The 15,314-nt window shown below is 50.2% G+C and overlaps 1 long non-coding RNA gene across 1 annotated transcript; it reads left to right on the top strand.

Annotated features, from left to right (window-relative positions):
* Nucleotides 1-150: 150 nt before the first annotated feature.
* LOC131505195 (uncharacterized) lies at nt 151-13,837 on the top strand. Its single transcript, XR_009258301.1, has 2 exons — nt 151-452; nt 13,490-13,837. It is a non-coding gene; the product is annotated as an uncharacterized LOC131505195 (long non-coding RNA).
* The last annotated feature ends 1,477 nt before the right edge of the window (nt 13,838-15,314 follow it).

Below are 15,314 nucleotides of genomic sequence, written 5' to 3'. Positions count from 1 at the left end.
TCTATTGGTCCAGACAGCTGTCACACAGTGGGAGCGCCCCGCCTCCCTGCGCCTCTGCCATTGGTCAGCAGCGCTTTGCACCTTGGTCACTCGTCGCTAGGGAGATTCCGATTGGCTGGGTGGCATGCCCCTGTCCCGCCCACCTGAACGGACTGAATTCCCTCCTTTGGTCCTTAAAGACCTTCTGTTTTCAGTGATTGGCCCGGGCCGGGGCAGGCCTAGACTTAAAGGGACTGCGCCCTCCAGGGGCAGACGGGAGGGAAGTGACCTGTGTGGAGTTTGTAGCGGAGTTGGACCACTAAAAAATTCCAGGGTTCTTTTTGGCGCTGGAAGGAATTTAGAAGGCCCCTGGCCTGGTCCTGGTCATCTGCTATTTTCAGAAGCCCAGAGAGATTGCGCCACTTGTTCGACTCCACACAGCGCTCCTCCTGCTCTTCCAGAGTTGAAGAAAGGTAATGAACTCTGTGTGTACTAAGGTAGATATTACTTAATGCACTCTTGATTGGCCCTTGCCAACCACAGCCTGGCTAGCGTTAACACTCCCATTGAAGGGAGGGGAAACCGGCTCAGAGAGGGGGCGTGACTCCCTCAAAGTTACAGAGCAAATGAGTTGGGGCCCTGGAGCTGAACCGGGGCTATAGAATCTGTGGCGCATGCTCTTTCCATTACACTTGTGCAGACCCAGGGCCTTTACGGGGCTAGAGGATGAACAGCAGCTGCAAATGGGGGGTTGGCTTTCCTGACCCAGCGTCTTGGGCTCCTCTGCACCGTCTTCTGGTAGGGGCTTCCTGAGCAGCTGGTGGAAGTCTTTCGTGCCAGCCTCTTCTCAGCCTTATCAGGTCCTGTGTGCCCCCAGGCAAGTCACTACCCTCTCTGAGCCCGTTTCTTTATCTGTCCCAGAGAAGATGTTAAATAAATATTTTTTAAATTTTGATTTATTTATGGTTGCCAAAACATTTTCGTATATTCTGCTGAAATAATATATTTACATGCTTTTCTTTCCCACTTTACAGAGCCTAGAGGGATGAGGCTTATTCCTTTCTTTTCTTTTTTTTTTTTTTTTAGATTTTTAAAAAATGTTTATTTATTTTTGAGAGAGAGAGCGAGCGAGCGGGGGTTCCAGGCTCTGAGCTGTCAGTACAGAGCCTGATGCGGGGCTCGAACTCATGGACTGTGAGATCATGACCTGAGCCGAAGTCAGATGCTTAACCGACTGAGCCACCCAGGCACCCCCTCATTGTTATTTTTAAATTCATCTTTTCTTCTGATTTTAAAATATGTACCTGTGGCAATATTTCACTACAATATTTTCTCTTAGATTAAATATCATTCTCCTAACACTCTCCCATTCTGTAAGGCAGGCTGGGCAAGGAGTGATATTCCCAATGTACCGAAGGAGAAACCAAGACCTACAAATGATAAACTACATTCCAGGATCACCAGCTTGTCAGGAGCCTGACTCTCTGACTAGAGCAGTCACTTCCTCTTTCTGGAGGCCCCCACAAGCAAGATCCTACCCTCGCCCTTCTTTCCATTTTGTCTGGGATCAGGAGCTTCCTCTTTCCCCAAGGAAGGGGACCTTGCTCCACTGCTAGGTCGTGTGACTATGGGTAAGTCCCTTGCACCGTTCTCAGTAAAGTTCCTTGCTATTTTGTTTTCCCTTCTTTTGGAAGAGAAGAAATAGACGAGAAACTTCCTTTGCTGAGCCCAGAGTCTTCAAACCCCTGATCTACCACCTCCATGCCCCTGCAGAGGAAGGAAAAGAAAGGAAACTAACATCTACTTAGTACTTACTATGTATCAGGTCGCTTTACATACATGACCTCTAATTTCTAAAAATACGCCTCAAGATGTGGGATCATTATAACTCAGTTTACAGATGAAGAAACCGGGGGTTTAGAGAGGTCAAGTGACGTGGTCATACAACCACTAATTGGCAGGGTGGGACTTGAATCCAGGTCTCCTGACTCCAGAGCCCTATTTTTCAACTGCTCCTCATGGAAGACTTGGCACAGATCACAGAGTCATCCTTGGCACAGCCCTGGTACCACCCTCCAGATGTATCTATTCCTTCGTTCATTCATCCACCAACCAACACATATATACTAAGCACCTACTGTGTGCCAGGGGCTGGGCTAGGCCCTGAGATATGATAGGCGAGGTCCCTGCCCTAGAACTGGCATTCTAGTGTAGAAAGACAATGGCCAAGGAGACAGATAAATAAGACATTTAAGATAGTGCTAAGAAGATAAAACAGGGAACGGGAGAGAAAGCAGCCATGTGTATATGTGAGAGAGAGAGAGAGAGAACTGGAGAGATTGATGTCCGTTGGGGGTGTGATCGCAGAAAGCCTCCCTAAGGAGATTGCATTCCCATTACAGCTTCTGGATCCACTTCTGTCCCATCTCCCTGTGCTTGTCCTTGGACAGGCCGGGCAGCAGAGAGGGTACCAGACCATACATTCCTACAACTCTGAAGGCCCGAGCTGGGGGCAGGGGGCTGTGACAGTCATTTTGTTCATTCACTTCTCACTTTATGTATGGTGAAACTGGTGTCCAGAGAGCCAGAGGGGTTTGCCCAGGGAGACTGATTGGGGTTGGAACTGCACAGGGGTAGGGCCCCATGAGGGCAGCCGGGGATAGGGCCACCCCATGCTCTAGAATCAAGTTCTCTAAGAAAGGAAACTTAGAGATCTCCTTCCCTCTCTCTCCCTCCTGCTGTCTGGCCTAGGAAGAGCAATTAGCAAATGCTTGAGCTATGAATCACTCTTCTGTTGACACTTCTGTTTCAAAGCTAATCGGACCAATGTTTGCCCAATGGCAGGACCTGAGCATCACTGCCCTGGGAGTGTGTGTGATTTGGGGATGTAGGAAGAGGAGAGAGAAGACGAGAGAGCAGGGGCATCTCAGGAGGGTTTTTCACCTTCACCACGGCCAACTTTTTATTGTCCCAGGGGATGGAGGGGAACAATGGCTGGGGTACCCTCTGAAGAGTCAAGTCCATCTGGCTTTCAAATATTATATATGAGCCTTTTCCCTCCAGTATAGATTTCCTGTTTTAATTTCTGACTCTGATTTTATTTTTAAATTTAAAATTTTTTTAATTTTTATTTAAGTTTTTTTTTCTTTAATGTTTATTTTTGAGAGAGAGACAGAGTGTGAGCAGGGGAAGGGCAGAGAGAGAGAGAGAGAGAGAGGGAGACACAGAATCCGAAGCATGCTCCAGGCTCTGAGCTGACCGCACAGAGCCCGACACGGGGCTCGAATCCACGAACCGTGAGATCATGGCCTGAGCTGAAGTCGGACGCTCAACCGACTGAGCCATCCAGGTGCCCCCTGACTCTGATTTTAAAAGGAAATTTACTCTCTATGATAGTCGAGTGGTAGTGACATAGGTAAGTCACTTTCCCTTTCTGGGCCTCAGTTTCCTATTCTGTAAAATGGCGGTGAAATGGAGTCAGGCTTTTCCATTCACCTACGATTTGAGGTGGTGGGAAGGAGAAGAGGTCCTGTGGAGAGTGTTGGCTTCCACATCGGCCCCTCCTCTGCCCTGGAACTCCAGACAAGAGCATTCTGGGATCAGCCCACATTACTGAGCACCCTGTGCCTGGAACCACACTAGGCAATTTCCATACAGTTTCTTATTCCATTTTCAGAACATAATCTTTTGACAAAGGAGTGATCTCTCCCTTTGCATGAGAGGGAACTGAGGCTCAGAGAAACAAATTAATTTGTGCAGGGCCCCATGGTTGGAAGGACAGGCTTCACACCCAGATCTGGCTGAACCCCACGCCCAGGTCCTACCCTGGGCCTGCCTCTGAGGATGATTTGGTTTGTTCGATTACGCAGGGACAATCCTTGCCTCTGGAGAATCACCCCTCCCCTCCTCTATGGTTCTTGCCATCCATCCTGCCTCAGCCCCTCATGGCCAAAGTACTTTCCTGGACCTTGTCAGTACCTTGCCTTGGGTCCTGACTCACCAGGCCCTTCAGTCCACTGATCCTCCCACCTTTCCCCCATTGTTTCTAGCCTCCTTAACCAGCTTTGATTCCACAGACCATCATTATAATTACTTCCTTGCACACACCCTCACCCACCTTGCTCCCCTCTTGTTAAACTGCGCTCACCTGGCAAAACCACGCCCTGGTTAATTCAGCTGTGCTTTGTACCCCACAGTTGACTGAAGCTGGAGAAAGACACACAGTCCTGCCGACAGGTCTCACTTGAGCGTCAGGGGGCCTCTCCAGGGGGCCCTGCGCACTGTGTGGCTGTCCTCCCCGTAGAGTAGAGCCCGGTGCTGTCACTCCCCTGCGGTCCTAGGCACAATTCCTTAACTCTCTTCCTCCCCCCAGTCCTGGACAGCTCCTCCCCCGCCCCTCTTGGCGGAAGACCTCGCTTCCTACATCACTGAGAAAATAGAAGCAATCAAAGGAGAATTTCTGCAGACTCTCAACACCTACCCAATCACTGGGTCTGTGCCTCATTTCTAGCCTCCCTCCTGCTGCTTCGGATGAACCCCGCTTGCTCCTCTCTGCGGCAACCCCTCCACTTATACACCAGGACCCCTGCCTCTCACCTGCTCAAGGACTTCACTCTGGCCATTTCCCCTTCTCCACTGCATCGTTCCAATTAATGTTAGAACATAATTTCTTGTATCTAAAAAAAAACCCAACAAAATTAAAACACACCTCTCTTGATCTCACATCTCCCTTCCATTTCTCTATGTAGCAAACTCTTTGAAAATGTCTGTACTCACTGTCTTCAGTTATTCTGTTCTTTCTTGAACACACTTCAGTCAGCCTTTGTCCCCACCACGGCACCGAAACTGTTTTGTCAAGGTCACCTGTGACCTTCACATTGCTGAGTCCAATCATCAATTTCTTTAAGTAATAGCTTTATTGAGGTATAATTTGCATAGCATACACTTCACCCATAGAAAGCATACAGTGTAGTGGTTTTTTGTACATTCAGAGTTGTTCAACCAGTACCATAATCAATTTTAGAACTTTTTTTATTACTCCAGAAAGAAACCCTGTACCCTCTAGCGGTCACCCCCCATTTCCCTCGAGCCCCCTCAGCTCACAGCCATAGGCAACCACCGACTGACTTTGTGTCCCTGTATACATTGGCCCTTTCTGGACATTCAGATAAATGGTGGTCTTTTGTGACTGGTTTCTTTTACTTAGCATAATGTTTTCAAGGTTCATCTATATTGTAGCATTAGTATTTCACTTTTTCTTTATTGCCAAATGATATTCTGTGGATAGGTGGATATTCCACATTTTATTTATCAGTCCATCAGTCGATAGACGTTTGGGTTGTTTCCACTTTGTGGCTATTATGAATAGTCATGTGCAAGTTCTTTAAAAATATTTTTAGGGGCACCTGGGTGGCTCAGTCAGTTAAGCATCCAACTCTTGATCTCAGCTCAGGTCTTGATCGCAGGGTTCTGAATTCAAGCCCTTTGTTGGGCTCCAAGCCCAGCGTGGAGCCTATTAAAAAAAAAATTTTTTTTTGAGAGCAGTTTTCAATTCATAACAACATTGAGAGGAAGGTACAGAGAGTTCCCATATGCTCTCTGCCCCCACACACGCATAATCTCCCCCATGATAAACACCCCCACCATAGCAGTACATTTGTGACAGTTGATGAGCTTATGTTGACATGTCACAATCATCCCAAGTCTATAGTTAGAGCTCATTCTTGGTGTTGTCAAGGTTTTGTGTGGACATATGTTTTCATTCCTCTTGGGTATATTCCTGGGAGTGGAAATGCTGGTCATAAGGGAAGTTGATGTTTAACCATTTGAGGAGATGCTAGACTTTCCCACAGTGGCTGCACCATTTTACATTCTCACCAGCAGCATACGAAGGTTCCAATTTCTCCCCATCGTCGCCAACACTTGTTTCGTTTGTCACTAGCTCCATCTTAGTGGGTATGAGGTGGTGTTGGAATGGTCTTGATTTTCATTTCTCCGATCGCTAATGGTGCTGAACATCTTTCCGTGTGTTTATTGGCTGTCTGTGTCTTCGGAGAAACATCTCTCAAGTCCTCTGCCCATTTTGTAATTGTATTACTTTTTTTTTTTTTTTTTTTTTTTTTGGGACAGAGAGAGACAGAGCATGAACGGGGGAGGGGAGACACAGAATCAGAAACAGGCTCCAGGCTCTGAGCCATCAGCCCAGAGCCTGACTCGGGGCTCGAACTCACAGACCGCGAGATCGTGACCTGGCTGAAGTCGGACGCTTAACCGTCTGCGCCACCCAGGTGCCCCTGTAATTGTATTACTTTTAACATTGTTGACTCTTAAGGGTTCTTGATATCTAAAGATGTAGGTCCTCTAGATATAAAGTTCTCTAGATATAAGTCCCTTAGCATATATGTGATTTGAAAAATTCCTCCCATTCTAATTGTTAATTCTGAATCCTCGTATTTTACTAGACCTGCAAATTACTTGTGGCTGATCACTCCTTCCTTCTTGAAACACTTGCTTCACTTGGTATCTAAGACAGTCTACCGCCCTGACGTTTTTATTTCATTGACTACTGGTTTGTTGCCTCCTCATTCCCTCAATCTCTAAGCAGTGACATGCCCAGGACTCACTCCCTAGTCCTCGCATCTTCTCTGTCCGTACTCACTCCCTTGGTGATTTCAGTCAGTTTCAAGCTTTAAAGGCTATCCACATGCTGGCAAACCCCAGCTTTACGTATTCTAGGCCCGAGCTCGCTTCCCAATTCCAGGCTTATGCAATTATTTTTCTAGTGTTTATTTATTTATTTTGAGAAAGAGTGCATGAGCAGGGGAGGCACAGAAAGGGAGGGAGGGAGAGAATCCCAAGCAGGCTTCATACTGTCAGTGAGGAGCCTGGCTCGGGGCTCCATGTCACGAACCATGACCTCACGACCTGAGCTGAAATCAAGAGTCGGATGCTTAACTGAGCCAACCTTAAACGTACTTGAATGCTTATATCGGCCTACAGTTGGGCAAAAGCATCTCACGCAAAGCCTATTTTGTAATAAAGTGCTGAATATCTCCTGCAACGTTTTGAATGCTGTCCTGGAAGTGACAGGCGGAATGGTTGTACGGGTGCGAGACGGTTGTCAATGTATCAGTTATTTACCCTTGCGATCGCTGGGTGACTGGGAGCCACCAATGCCACTGCCCAGCGTCACGAGAGGATCCAGGATCTAACCCCCTATCTCGAACCTGGGGAGAGATCCAAAATCAAAATCTGAAGTATCGTTTCTACAGAATGCATATCGCTTCCATACCGTTGTAAAGTCAGAAGACTGTAAGGTGACCCGTCGTTAAGTTGGGAACCATCTGTTCTTGTATGTTTGTTGTCTTCTCAAACTTCACGCGTCCAGAGCGGAATTCTCGAACTGAAATGCTCCTCCCGTAGCACATGGCAACTTCTAGTTCTTGGGCTGAAAATCTGAAGCGATTTTTTTACTCCCTTTTCGCTCACGTGCCACATCAAGTGTCAGTAAGTCCTGTTGGCTTTACCTTCTGAATACAAAGTCTGACCCCATCCCACCCCCAACCGCCACTTACTGCCACCTCGTGACCATCGCCCTTCTCCTGGATTATTGGAGTCTCCCTACTGGCCCCCTGCTTTTGTATTTGTCTCTTACAGTCTATTTGCAATCCAGCAGCCTGGGTGATCCTTTTAAAACATAAGCCAGATCACGCCATTGCAATACCTTCATCTCACTTGGAAGAAAGCCAGAGTCCTTCGAATCACAAGGCTCTACAGGATACCCACCGCCTCGTCTCTTCCTCTCCTCTCCCTCCTCTGTTGTAGGTGCACTGGCCTCCTGGATGCTCCTGTCCCACCCCAGGGCCTTTGCGATTGCTCTATCATCTGCCCAACTCACTCTTTTTATGTTTTTTTTACGTGTATTTACTTTTGAGAGACACAGCGAGACAGAGTGCAAGCGGAGGAGGGGCAGACAGAGAAGGAGACACAGAATCTGAAGCAGGCTCCAGACTCTGAGCAGGCATTCAGGACAGAGCCCGATGTGGGGCCTGAACCCACGAACTGCGAGATCATGACCTGAGCCGAAGTTGGATGCTCAACCGACTGAGCCACCCAGGCGCCCCTGCCCAACTCATTCTTGAGAGCCACCTGGCTTCTCCCTCATTCCTCCAGGTTCTTTTCTCACCGAGGCCTTGCTCACTAACCAATGAGCATGGCAATCTCCCACCCCAGAGACCTCTTCTCTTCTCTTTATGGTTCCCATAGCACCCAACGCCATCTACACATCATGCTGTGTGTGTGTGGGGAAGGGGGGGTAGGTGGGTGGCTATGTGTGCGCGCGCGCACGTGTGTTTGTTTGTTTGTTTGTTTGTTTGTTTGTTTTCCTTTTCCCCGTTGGAACAGAAGCTCCAGGAGGGCAGAGATTTTGCCTGGTTTTGTTTTCTGTGTACCCCAGCTCCTGGAACCGTGTTGCTGGTTATTCGGCGCTCAATAAATATTCATGGAATAAGTGAAGGGATGCTTTGAAGAAAGGAGGAAGGAGCACTCTTCTAGAAGCAGATCTTGCAGGGAGTGGTGCAATGTGGCCACAGCCAGATCCCTGAGGCGAGACTTTAAATTTAGTCCTCCCTAAGGTCATTGAAAATTGGTTCCTGCTTTCCAGCTGAGGAAGCCTGCGGTAGTGGGAGCCCAAAGCTTGAGTTCCTATTCCATCTGGGCCTCTTTTTGGCTCTGCGCTCTGGATGCACATCACTCCCCTTCTCTGAGACTCAGTTTCCTCATCTGTTTATTGGGGGCATTATCACCTACCTCTCAGGGCTGGCATAAAAGACCCAGTGTGCGAGTGATGCCTGTGTACTTGGCATTCAATGAATGTTTGCTCCTTCCAGAAACAGTGCTAATTTGCTAACGGGAGCAAGGTTCAGACAGGTGTTTCTGGGGGGAGATCAAGGAGGAAGGAAGAAGAGTAAGACCATAGATGAAGACGAGGCTCGAGGGAAGAACAGGAGGGCTGGGGGCTGGAAGGGCAGGAAGATGCATCAGAAGGCTGAGCTGTGAACAGGGCACTCTGGGACCTCACCTGCCTCAGGTTTGAGGCTGCTCACAAAGCTCCTCCATGTCCCCAAGCTTGGTGGAGCCTGTTAGAAGTGGTGATGACTGATGATTAATTATGCCCATTCCATGAGTGAGGAAACTGAGGCTCAGGAAAGTGGTGGGTGATATAAGTCGGCTAGAGTAGAAGCTAGAGTCTGCTAGAGTAGTCTACCCCTGCTAGACTAGAAGTTTCTCAGGTTCAAGGGCTGCTCACCCCCATTTCTGTCTCCTCAGGGCTGAGGTTGCTGACTGAAAACAGGAGCGGGTTCTCATCAGTGGGTTTCCAGCCCCAGCAGACCCCACGCTCCATTTTTTTAAAAAAAATGTTTAACGTTTCTTTATTTTTGAGAGAGAGAGAGAGAGAGAGAGAGAGAGCAGGGGAGGGCAGAGAGAGACAGAGACACAGAATCCAAAGTAGGCTCCAGGCTCTAAGTTGCCAGCACAGAGCCTGACGTGGGGCTCAAACTCACGACCCATGAGATCATGACCTAAGCCGAAGTCGGATGCTTAACTGACTGAGCCACCCAGGCACTCCCCTCCCCCACGCTCCATTTTATAACAAATATTCTGCAATACCTCTTTCCTGTGATGGAATACAATTCATAGGTAATATAATCCTACTTATACATTCCTAATTTGGGGGGAAAAAAGATAATATCCTATCTGAAACTTAAAGAAGAAATAAAAGGAAGGTAATCTATGTCTTTTGTTCATGATTTAATTTTTGAAATTGAGATATAATTGATATAACATTATACGTTTCAGGTGTACAACATAATGATTAGATATTTGCTTATACTCTGAAGTGATCACCGCAAGAAGTTAACATCTGTCACCATACATAGTTACAATTTGTTTTTTTGTGGTGAGAACTTTTAAGATCTACTCTGTCAGCACCTCTTAAATATACAATCGGTGTTATTAATTGTAGTCACCATGCTGTACATTACATCCCTGTGACTTACTCATTTTATAACTGGAAGTTTGTAGGCGCCTTTTCTTTAACCTGTACACACGCAGGCGGACTCTTGTTAGAACAGGACTTCTCAAATTGTGATGTGCCTAGGAGTCACCTGGGGATCTTGTTAAAATGCAGATTCTGAATCAGCAGGTCCGGGGTAGGACCTGGGAGTCTACACCTCTAACCAGCTCCCAGGTGCTGTCCGGCCGCTGTTGCAGGCAGCAGAAGGTCGCGACCAGCTCCCAGGGCCCACGCAGCTGCCTTCCCTGCCCGCCTCGGCCCAGAGCTGCCCGGTCCCCAGGCCCGAGCAAGGGGCAGCCCTGTCCAGGCCCGCCCCGACCTCTGCCCAGCCTCATTCCTGGCAGCCGCGTGGCTGGGCGCCGCTGCTGAGACAGCAGTTCCCACGGGAGGAGCCCGCCCTGGGGGAATGGACCGTGGGGGAGGGAGGGAGGCCCGGGGAATTGAAGTCCAAGGAGGCGGGGCTTCCGGGTCTCCAGTCCTGCCAGCCTCACCCTCTGACCTGCCAATGGCTTGGGTCTCAAACTCCCAGGGCAGTGATCACTTGCCCAGCCTGCCCTCCCCTCCCCTCCCCTCCCCTTTTCTTCTCCTCTTATTCCCTTTGCCCTCAGTTTGGGCTAGGCCCCTGTGGTGGGAAGCCCAGAAGAATTCAGCTGTCTTCTACCCTGAAGACACTCCATGTAGGGGCTAGCAGACGGGCAGGCAGACACCTTTCATCTTTAAGGGGTTTTCTGTCAAAGGGGAGGTGTGGGGGGAAAGTCACTTTTGAGCCTTTCTGGGTGCCAGTCAGGGAAGGCTTTCTGGAGGAGGTGAGAGCCCATCAGAGCATGAAGCCTGTGGAGGGATGCCTTGGACAGCCCCTCTCTCTCAGAGTCCCGGCCTGGCCAGGGTCTGCTGACTTGCGGCAGCTGCAGGGGCATTGCTGCTGTCAGGATTCCAGGGGGACACTGTTTTTAGAGGCCAGAGTTAGAGCAAAGAGTCTCATAGGAAGGAGAGGGCTGGGTCTGAGGCCCAGCTTTGCCACTAACATGCTGTGTGCCTCCTGGGGCAAGCCCCTTTCCTATCTGGGCCACTATAAGGAGATGGGATCTGAGGATCCCCAAGGCTGGTCCAGCTCTAAAGCCTGCAATCTTTGGGGTCCAGTGAGGAAGATTTGTCCCGTCCTGAGGTAGGGAGGCCAGGTAGCAGGCTTATGCTGGGCTCAAGCTGGTTCTTGGCAGGGCTGGGGTCGAGGGTCCTGTAGAGACTTTGAGGAGATCTCCCACTTGAGAGCTAGGCCAGATTGGTCCACTTTCTGGGCTCTGCTGGAAGGCAAAACATCAACCCATACCGACAGCAATAATAACTGTCCCTGCCTCCCAGGAGTACTGTACCCTGCAGCTTACAAAGCACTTTTCTTGCCACTACCTCATTTGATCCTCACAAACTTGGTGTTATTGCCATTTGACAGATGAGAAAACAGATGGCCAGAGAAGCTAAGTCACTAGTACAGGGTACCAGAACTGAGAGGATATGCCAGTACTTGGACCCAGTAGCCCATACAAGTTCTAGGAAAAGTTTCTTGGGTCTTGTGGGTCCCCTGGATCTGAATTATCCAGAAAAGACAGCCCTTCTGATGCTTGAATACGGGGCCCTGAATTTCCATCAGGTTTCCTAACTTTGGATATTAGAGCAGGAGGGCTAAATCTCCCACTGTACAGATGGGAAAACTGAGGTGTTGGAGAAGAGAAGAGTCTTGCCCAAGTCCATAAGCCAGATAAGATCCTGGCCTCCATCCCCTAGGCTGTCAGATGAAGTTCCTGGGACTTTCACAGCTCTCTCTCCTCCTGGCAACAGGGAGGCCTGTGTCTGGGGACAGTGGGAGGAACAGTTTAGGGCAAGAATCCTCCAAATCAAAGAGGGAGCCTGGCAGAGGTGGAGAGGGGTTAGCCTTAGAAAATGTACTTTGCCTTTAGGCCTTATTTCCTAAGACAGAGATGTGTCACTAAAGCAAGGAGGAGCTGGTGGTGACTTTTAATTTTGTTTTGTTTTCCACCATTTGCTTTTCCAGGCAGGAGGACTGCAGAGGTGCTGAGCCAATCCCTCTCCAGGCCTGCTCTGCTTGGGGCGCAGGGGCCTGTGAGTCTAGGGCTGAGCCAGGGCCTGTGTGCAGATGGAGGTGAGAGTGTTTTCTGTGGCCTATCAGAGCCCAACCCAGAACCAGGGTGGGGCTCTGTCTGGGCCTGGGTGGAGATCTTTTGTCACCAGGCTCAGGCCCAGTTTGTGACCAGGGTCAGGGAGATCAGGGAACGGGGAGAAGCAGACCTTCCAGGACAGACCCAGCCCAGGATTCCAACTCCCGGATGTTGAGTCAGACGGCCTGGCTGGGAGCCCACTCCTGGGCTCCTGGGCTGGAGCAGAGGCTCCGGTGAAGGTGATGTCCCTGAGCTAATATGCAGGGTCCCAGTTCACTATCAGATGTATCTTGGGGGCAGATGACCTCCTGTCTCCACCCACATCCCCCCGCACCAGATGGCCTACCCTCCAGACTCTGTGGACGTGGTTGGCTGCCTCCTTCTGCTGATCCTGCTCCAGGCTCTGGAGTTTACAGGGGCAAGTGGTGGGGTCAGGGTCTCTCCCTGTCTTCAAGGCTCTGTCCAGAGGTATGTTGGTGAACTGGGTAGCTGGGAAAAATTGCGAAAACTCCCCCACTGTGCTTGATTTCAGCCTCCCCCTGCTGTTACTGCATGCAGAATTGGGAGGAGATTCACAGACTCAGCTCTCACAAGCCAGGGGGAGCCAGCTCCAGCACGCCACTGGCTCTGTCCCAGGACCGTGTCTTCCCCAGGTCCCCCGCAGCTAGCTTACAGGGTCCCGTTCACTCCCAGGAGCAGGGCTTCCTATCCTGTCCTTGTGCCTATTGTGAGGGTGACGGTGGTTATGACGGTGGCTGTAGGTGACATCTCATTGTGACGGTTGAGGCTTCAGTTGCTACCACTGGTCTCTTCTCGGTGGCAGGGGAGGGGCCAGTCAAGGAAGTGCCTCCGTCTCCCTAGGGAACCGCTAGGTGTTGGTGAGCACGAGGGCTGGTTAGAGCCTGGCTTCCTTAGGGCTAGATCATGGCTCCATCCTGGACCCTGGAAGCCTGACATGGCCTAATGGACACATGTCCCGCCATTATCCCCCACCCCTCATGCTGCGATGATCAAGCCTCATGTCATTGAGGAAACAGGAGCCCAGCATGGGGGAAGCCCTCACCTTACTTCTACCGTACACCTACCTGGACTGTGCCCATCTCCTCTTTCTTCCTGACTCATCCTTGAGGACAAGTCCCTCCTCATATGAAAACAACCAACCAACCCAAAAAACCAAAAAACCAGCCCCCAGTGGCTTCCCATTGGCTGCAATGAAAGGCCAGTTCTTTATCTGACTTTTACCTCACTTCCTCCTCCCACTCAGCTTCTCATTTACTCCAGCTACACGGCCACCCTTTCTGTTCTGGAAGCCTGCTCCTGCCCCTACGTCTTGGAGCCCACAACTGCCCCCCATCTCTGCGCATCTGGCTGTTCATCCTTCCAGCCTCAGCTCGAAGAGGCCTCCCCTGACCTCTCCCTCTGAAGGGCTCCCCAGCTCCTCTCTCTGTTTCGTCCCTCTCACATTTCAGGCCCTGCAGTCGCCTCATCTATGGATGTGTTACCGGTTTGAGTCTCTTCCCCACTAGATTGTAAGCCCCATGGGCCAGGGACCTCATCCTCTGCTATATTGGTACCTGGTTGGTGCCGAATAAATGGATATGGAATCAATGAATAGATGTCCATGTTCCTTTCCCTTTCATTCTCCCTGGGCCATTGATATAACATCTTCTTTGAATGTCTAGGCCTGCCTTCTGCTCTGCGCTGGGCTGTAAAGGGAAGGGCCAAAGCATTCCATCTGCATTTGACCAGAGTGTACAAGATGGACCAGTGTCCCATAGGGGTGGCAGTAGAAGTTGGTGGGTGATCACAGGGGCTTTGGGTCTGGTCAGGTTTGAAAGGCCCAGTCGCCTCCCTCTTTATTCCCGCCTAGGCACTAGGCTTCCTTTGAGTGGCCTTTCTTTGTTTTTTTGGCCTCCCTGCCTCCAAACCCTCCTGCCATTCGGGGGAAGACCCTACTGTGGGAGTCCCCATCACCCACTACTGAAGCTGAAGGGGACTGCTGACCCCTCCTCGCACCCCTGGCAGGTAGGACGGGGACACACAACCTGGGCTCAGCCATGTGGATGCTCCAGCCCAGGACTTTGAATGTCAAGTGAGGGATACAAAGACAGGAGGGCTTAGAACTCGCTCAGAAAGGTGGTAGCAGTGGTCAGTGTGGTGTCTGATGGTGACAATCAAGTCTGAGTGTCGCGGAGTGGGGCCCGGTCTGTCCAATGCTAGCACTTCCTTGGTCCCGCCCTTCATCTGACCTGGATCTTGGGCTTTGTGTCCATTCTGGAATGCTGCTGCAAAAGAACCCCATGACGTTGCTGGCCGGCAGGAACAGCCTAGAGGTGGCAGGAAACAAGAACAACATACAAATACCCTCCCCTCCCCCCAGCAATAACAGCTAACACTCACATGGTGCTTATCACGTGCCAGGCACTGTTTTATTTTTGGTCCTATTTTACAAAGGAGAAAACACAGGACTGCGCCTCACTTTAGCTTTCCAAACGCTGCCCAACTGAATCTAATTGGTGGAGCTTGTAAACTGAGGGCTGGTGGCGGGGGAGGCGGGGGAGAGGGAGTAATGGGTGATGGACACCGAGGAGGGCACTCGTTGGGATGAGCCCTGGGTGTTGTGTGTAAGCGATGAGTCCTGGGAATCTACCCCCCAAACCAAGGGCACACTGTGCACACGGTATGTTAGCCAACTTGACGATAAATTATATCAAAAAAGATAATAATTGGTGGAGCTTGTTCCACAGGCAGATGCTGGAGGGAGGGAAATGTAGTTGTTAGCTCTCCAACCTCCCCATCTGGAGGGTCAGATGAAGGCCCAGAGGCCCTCCGAGAGAAACCCAGCCCTGAGGTCTACATGATAGGTCACCACTGTTGCTGTCACCTCCCATCAATGCTGGGATCTACCACCACCATTAGCCATCACCTCAGCCACCATCAAGTCAGTTACCAGCCCCGTCGCCTCCTCCACCCACATCAAGACCTGAGCCATCAGCTTTTCCATCACTTGACCACGTCACCATCAATGTCACTGTCACCACTACCGTGATTACCCTCATTACCTCCATCCCCAGTGGCAGGGTGGTGTC

The sequence above is a fragment of the Neofelis nebulosa genome, chromosome 2 (assembly GCF_028018385.1).
Source record: "Neofelis nebulosa isolate mNeoNeb1 chromosome 2, mNeoNeb1.pri, whole genome shotgun sequence".
Taxonomy (NCBI): domain Eukaryota; kingdom Metazoa; phylum Chordata; class Mammalia; order Carnivora; family Felidae; genus Neofelis; species Neofelis nebulosa.
This window is presented reverse-complemented; position numbering and strand designations above follow the sequence as displayed.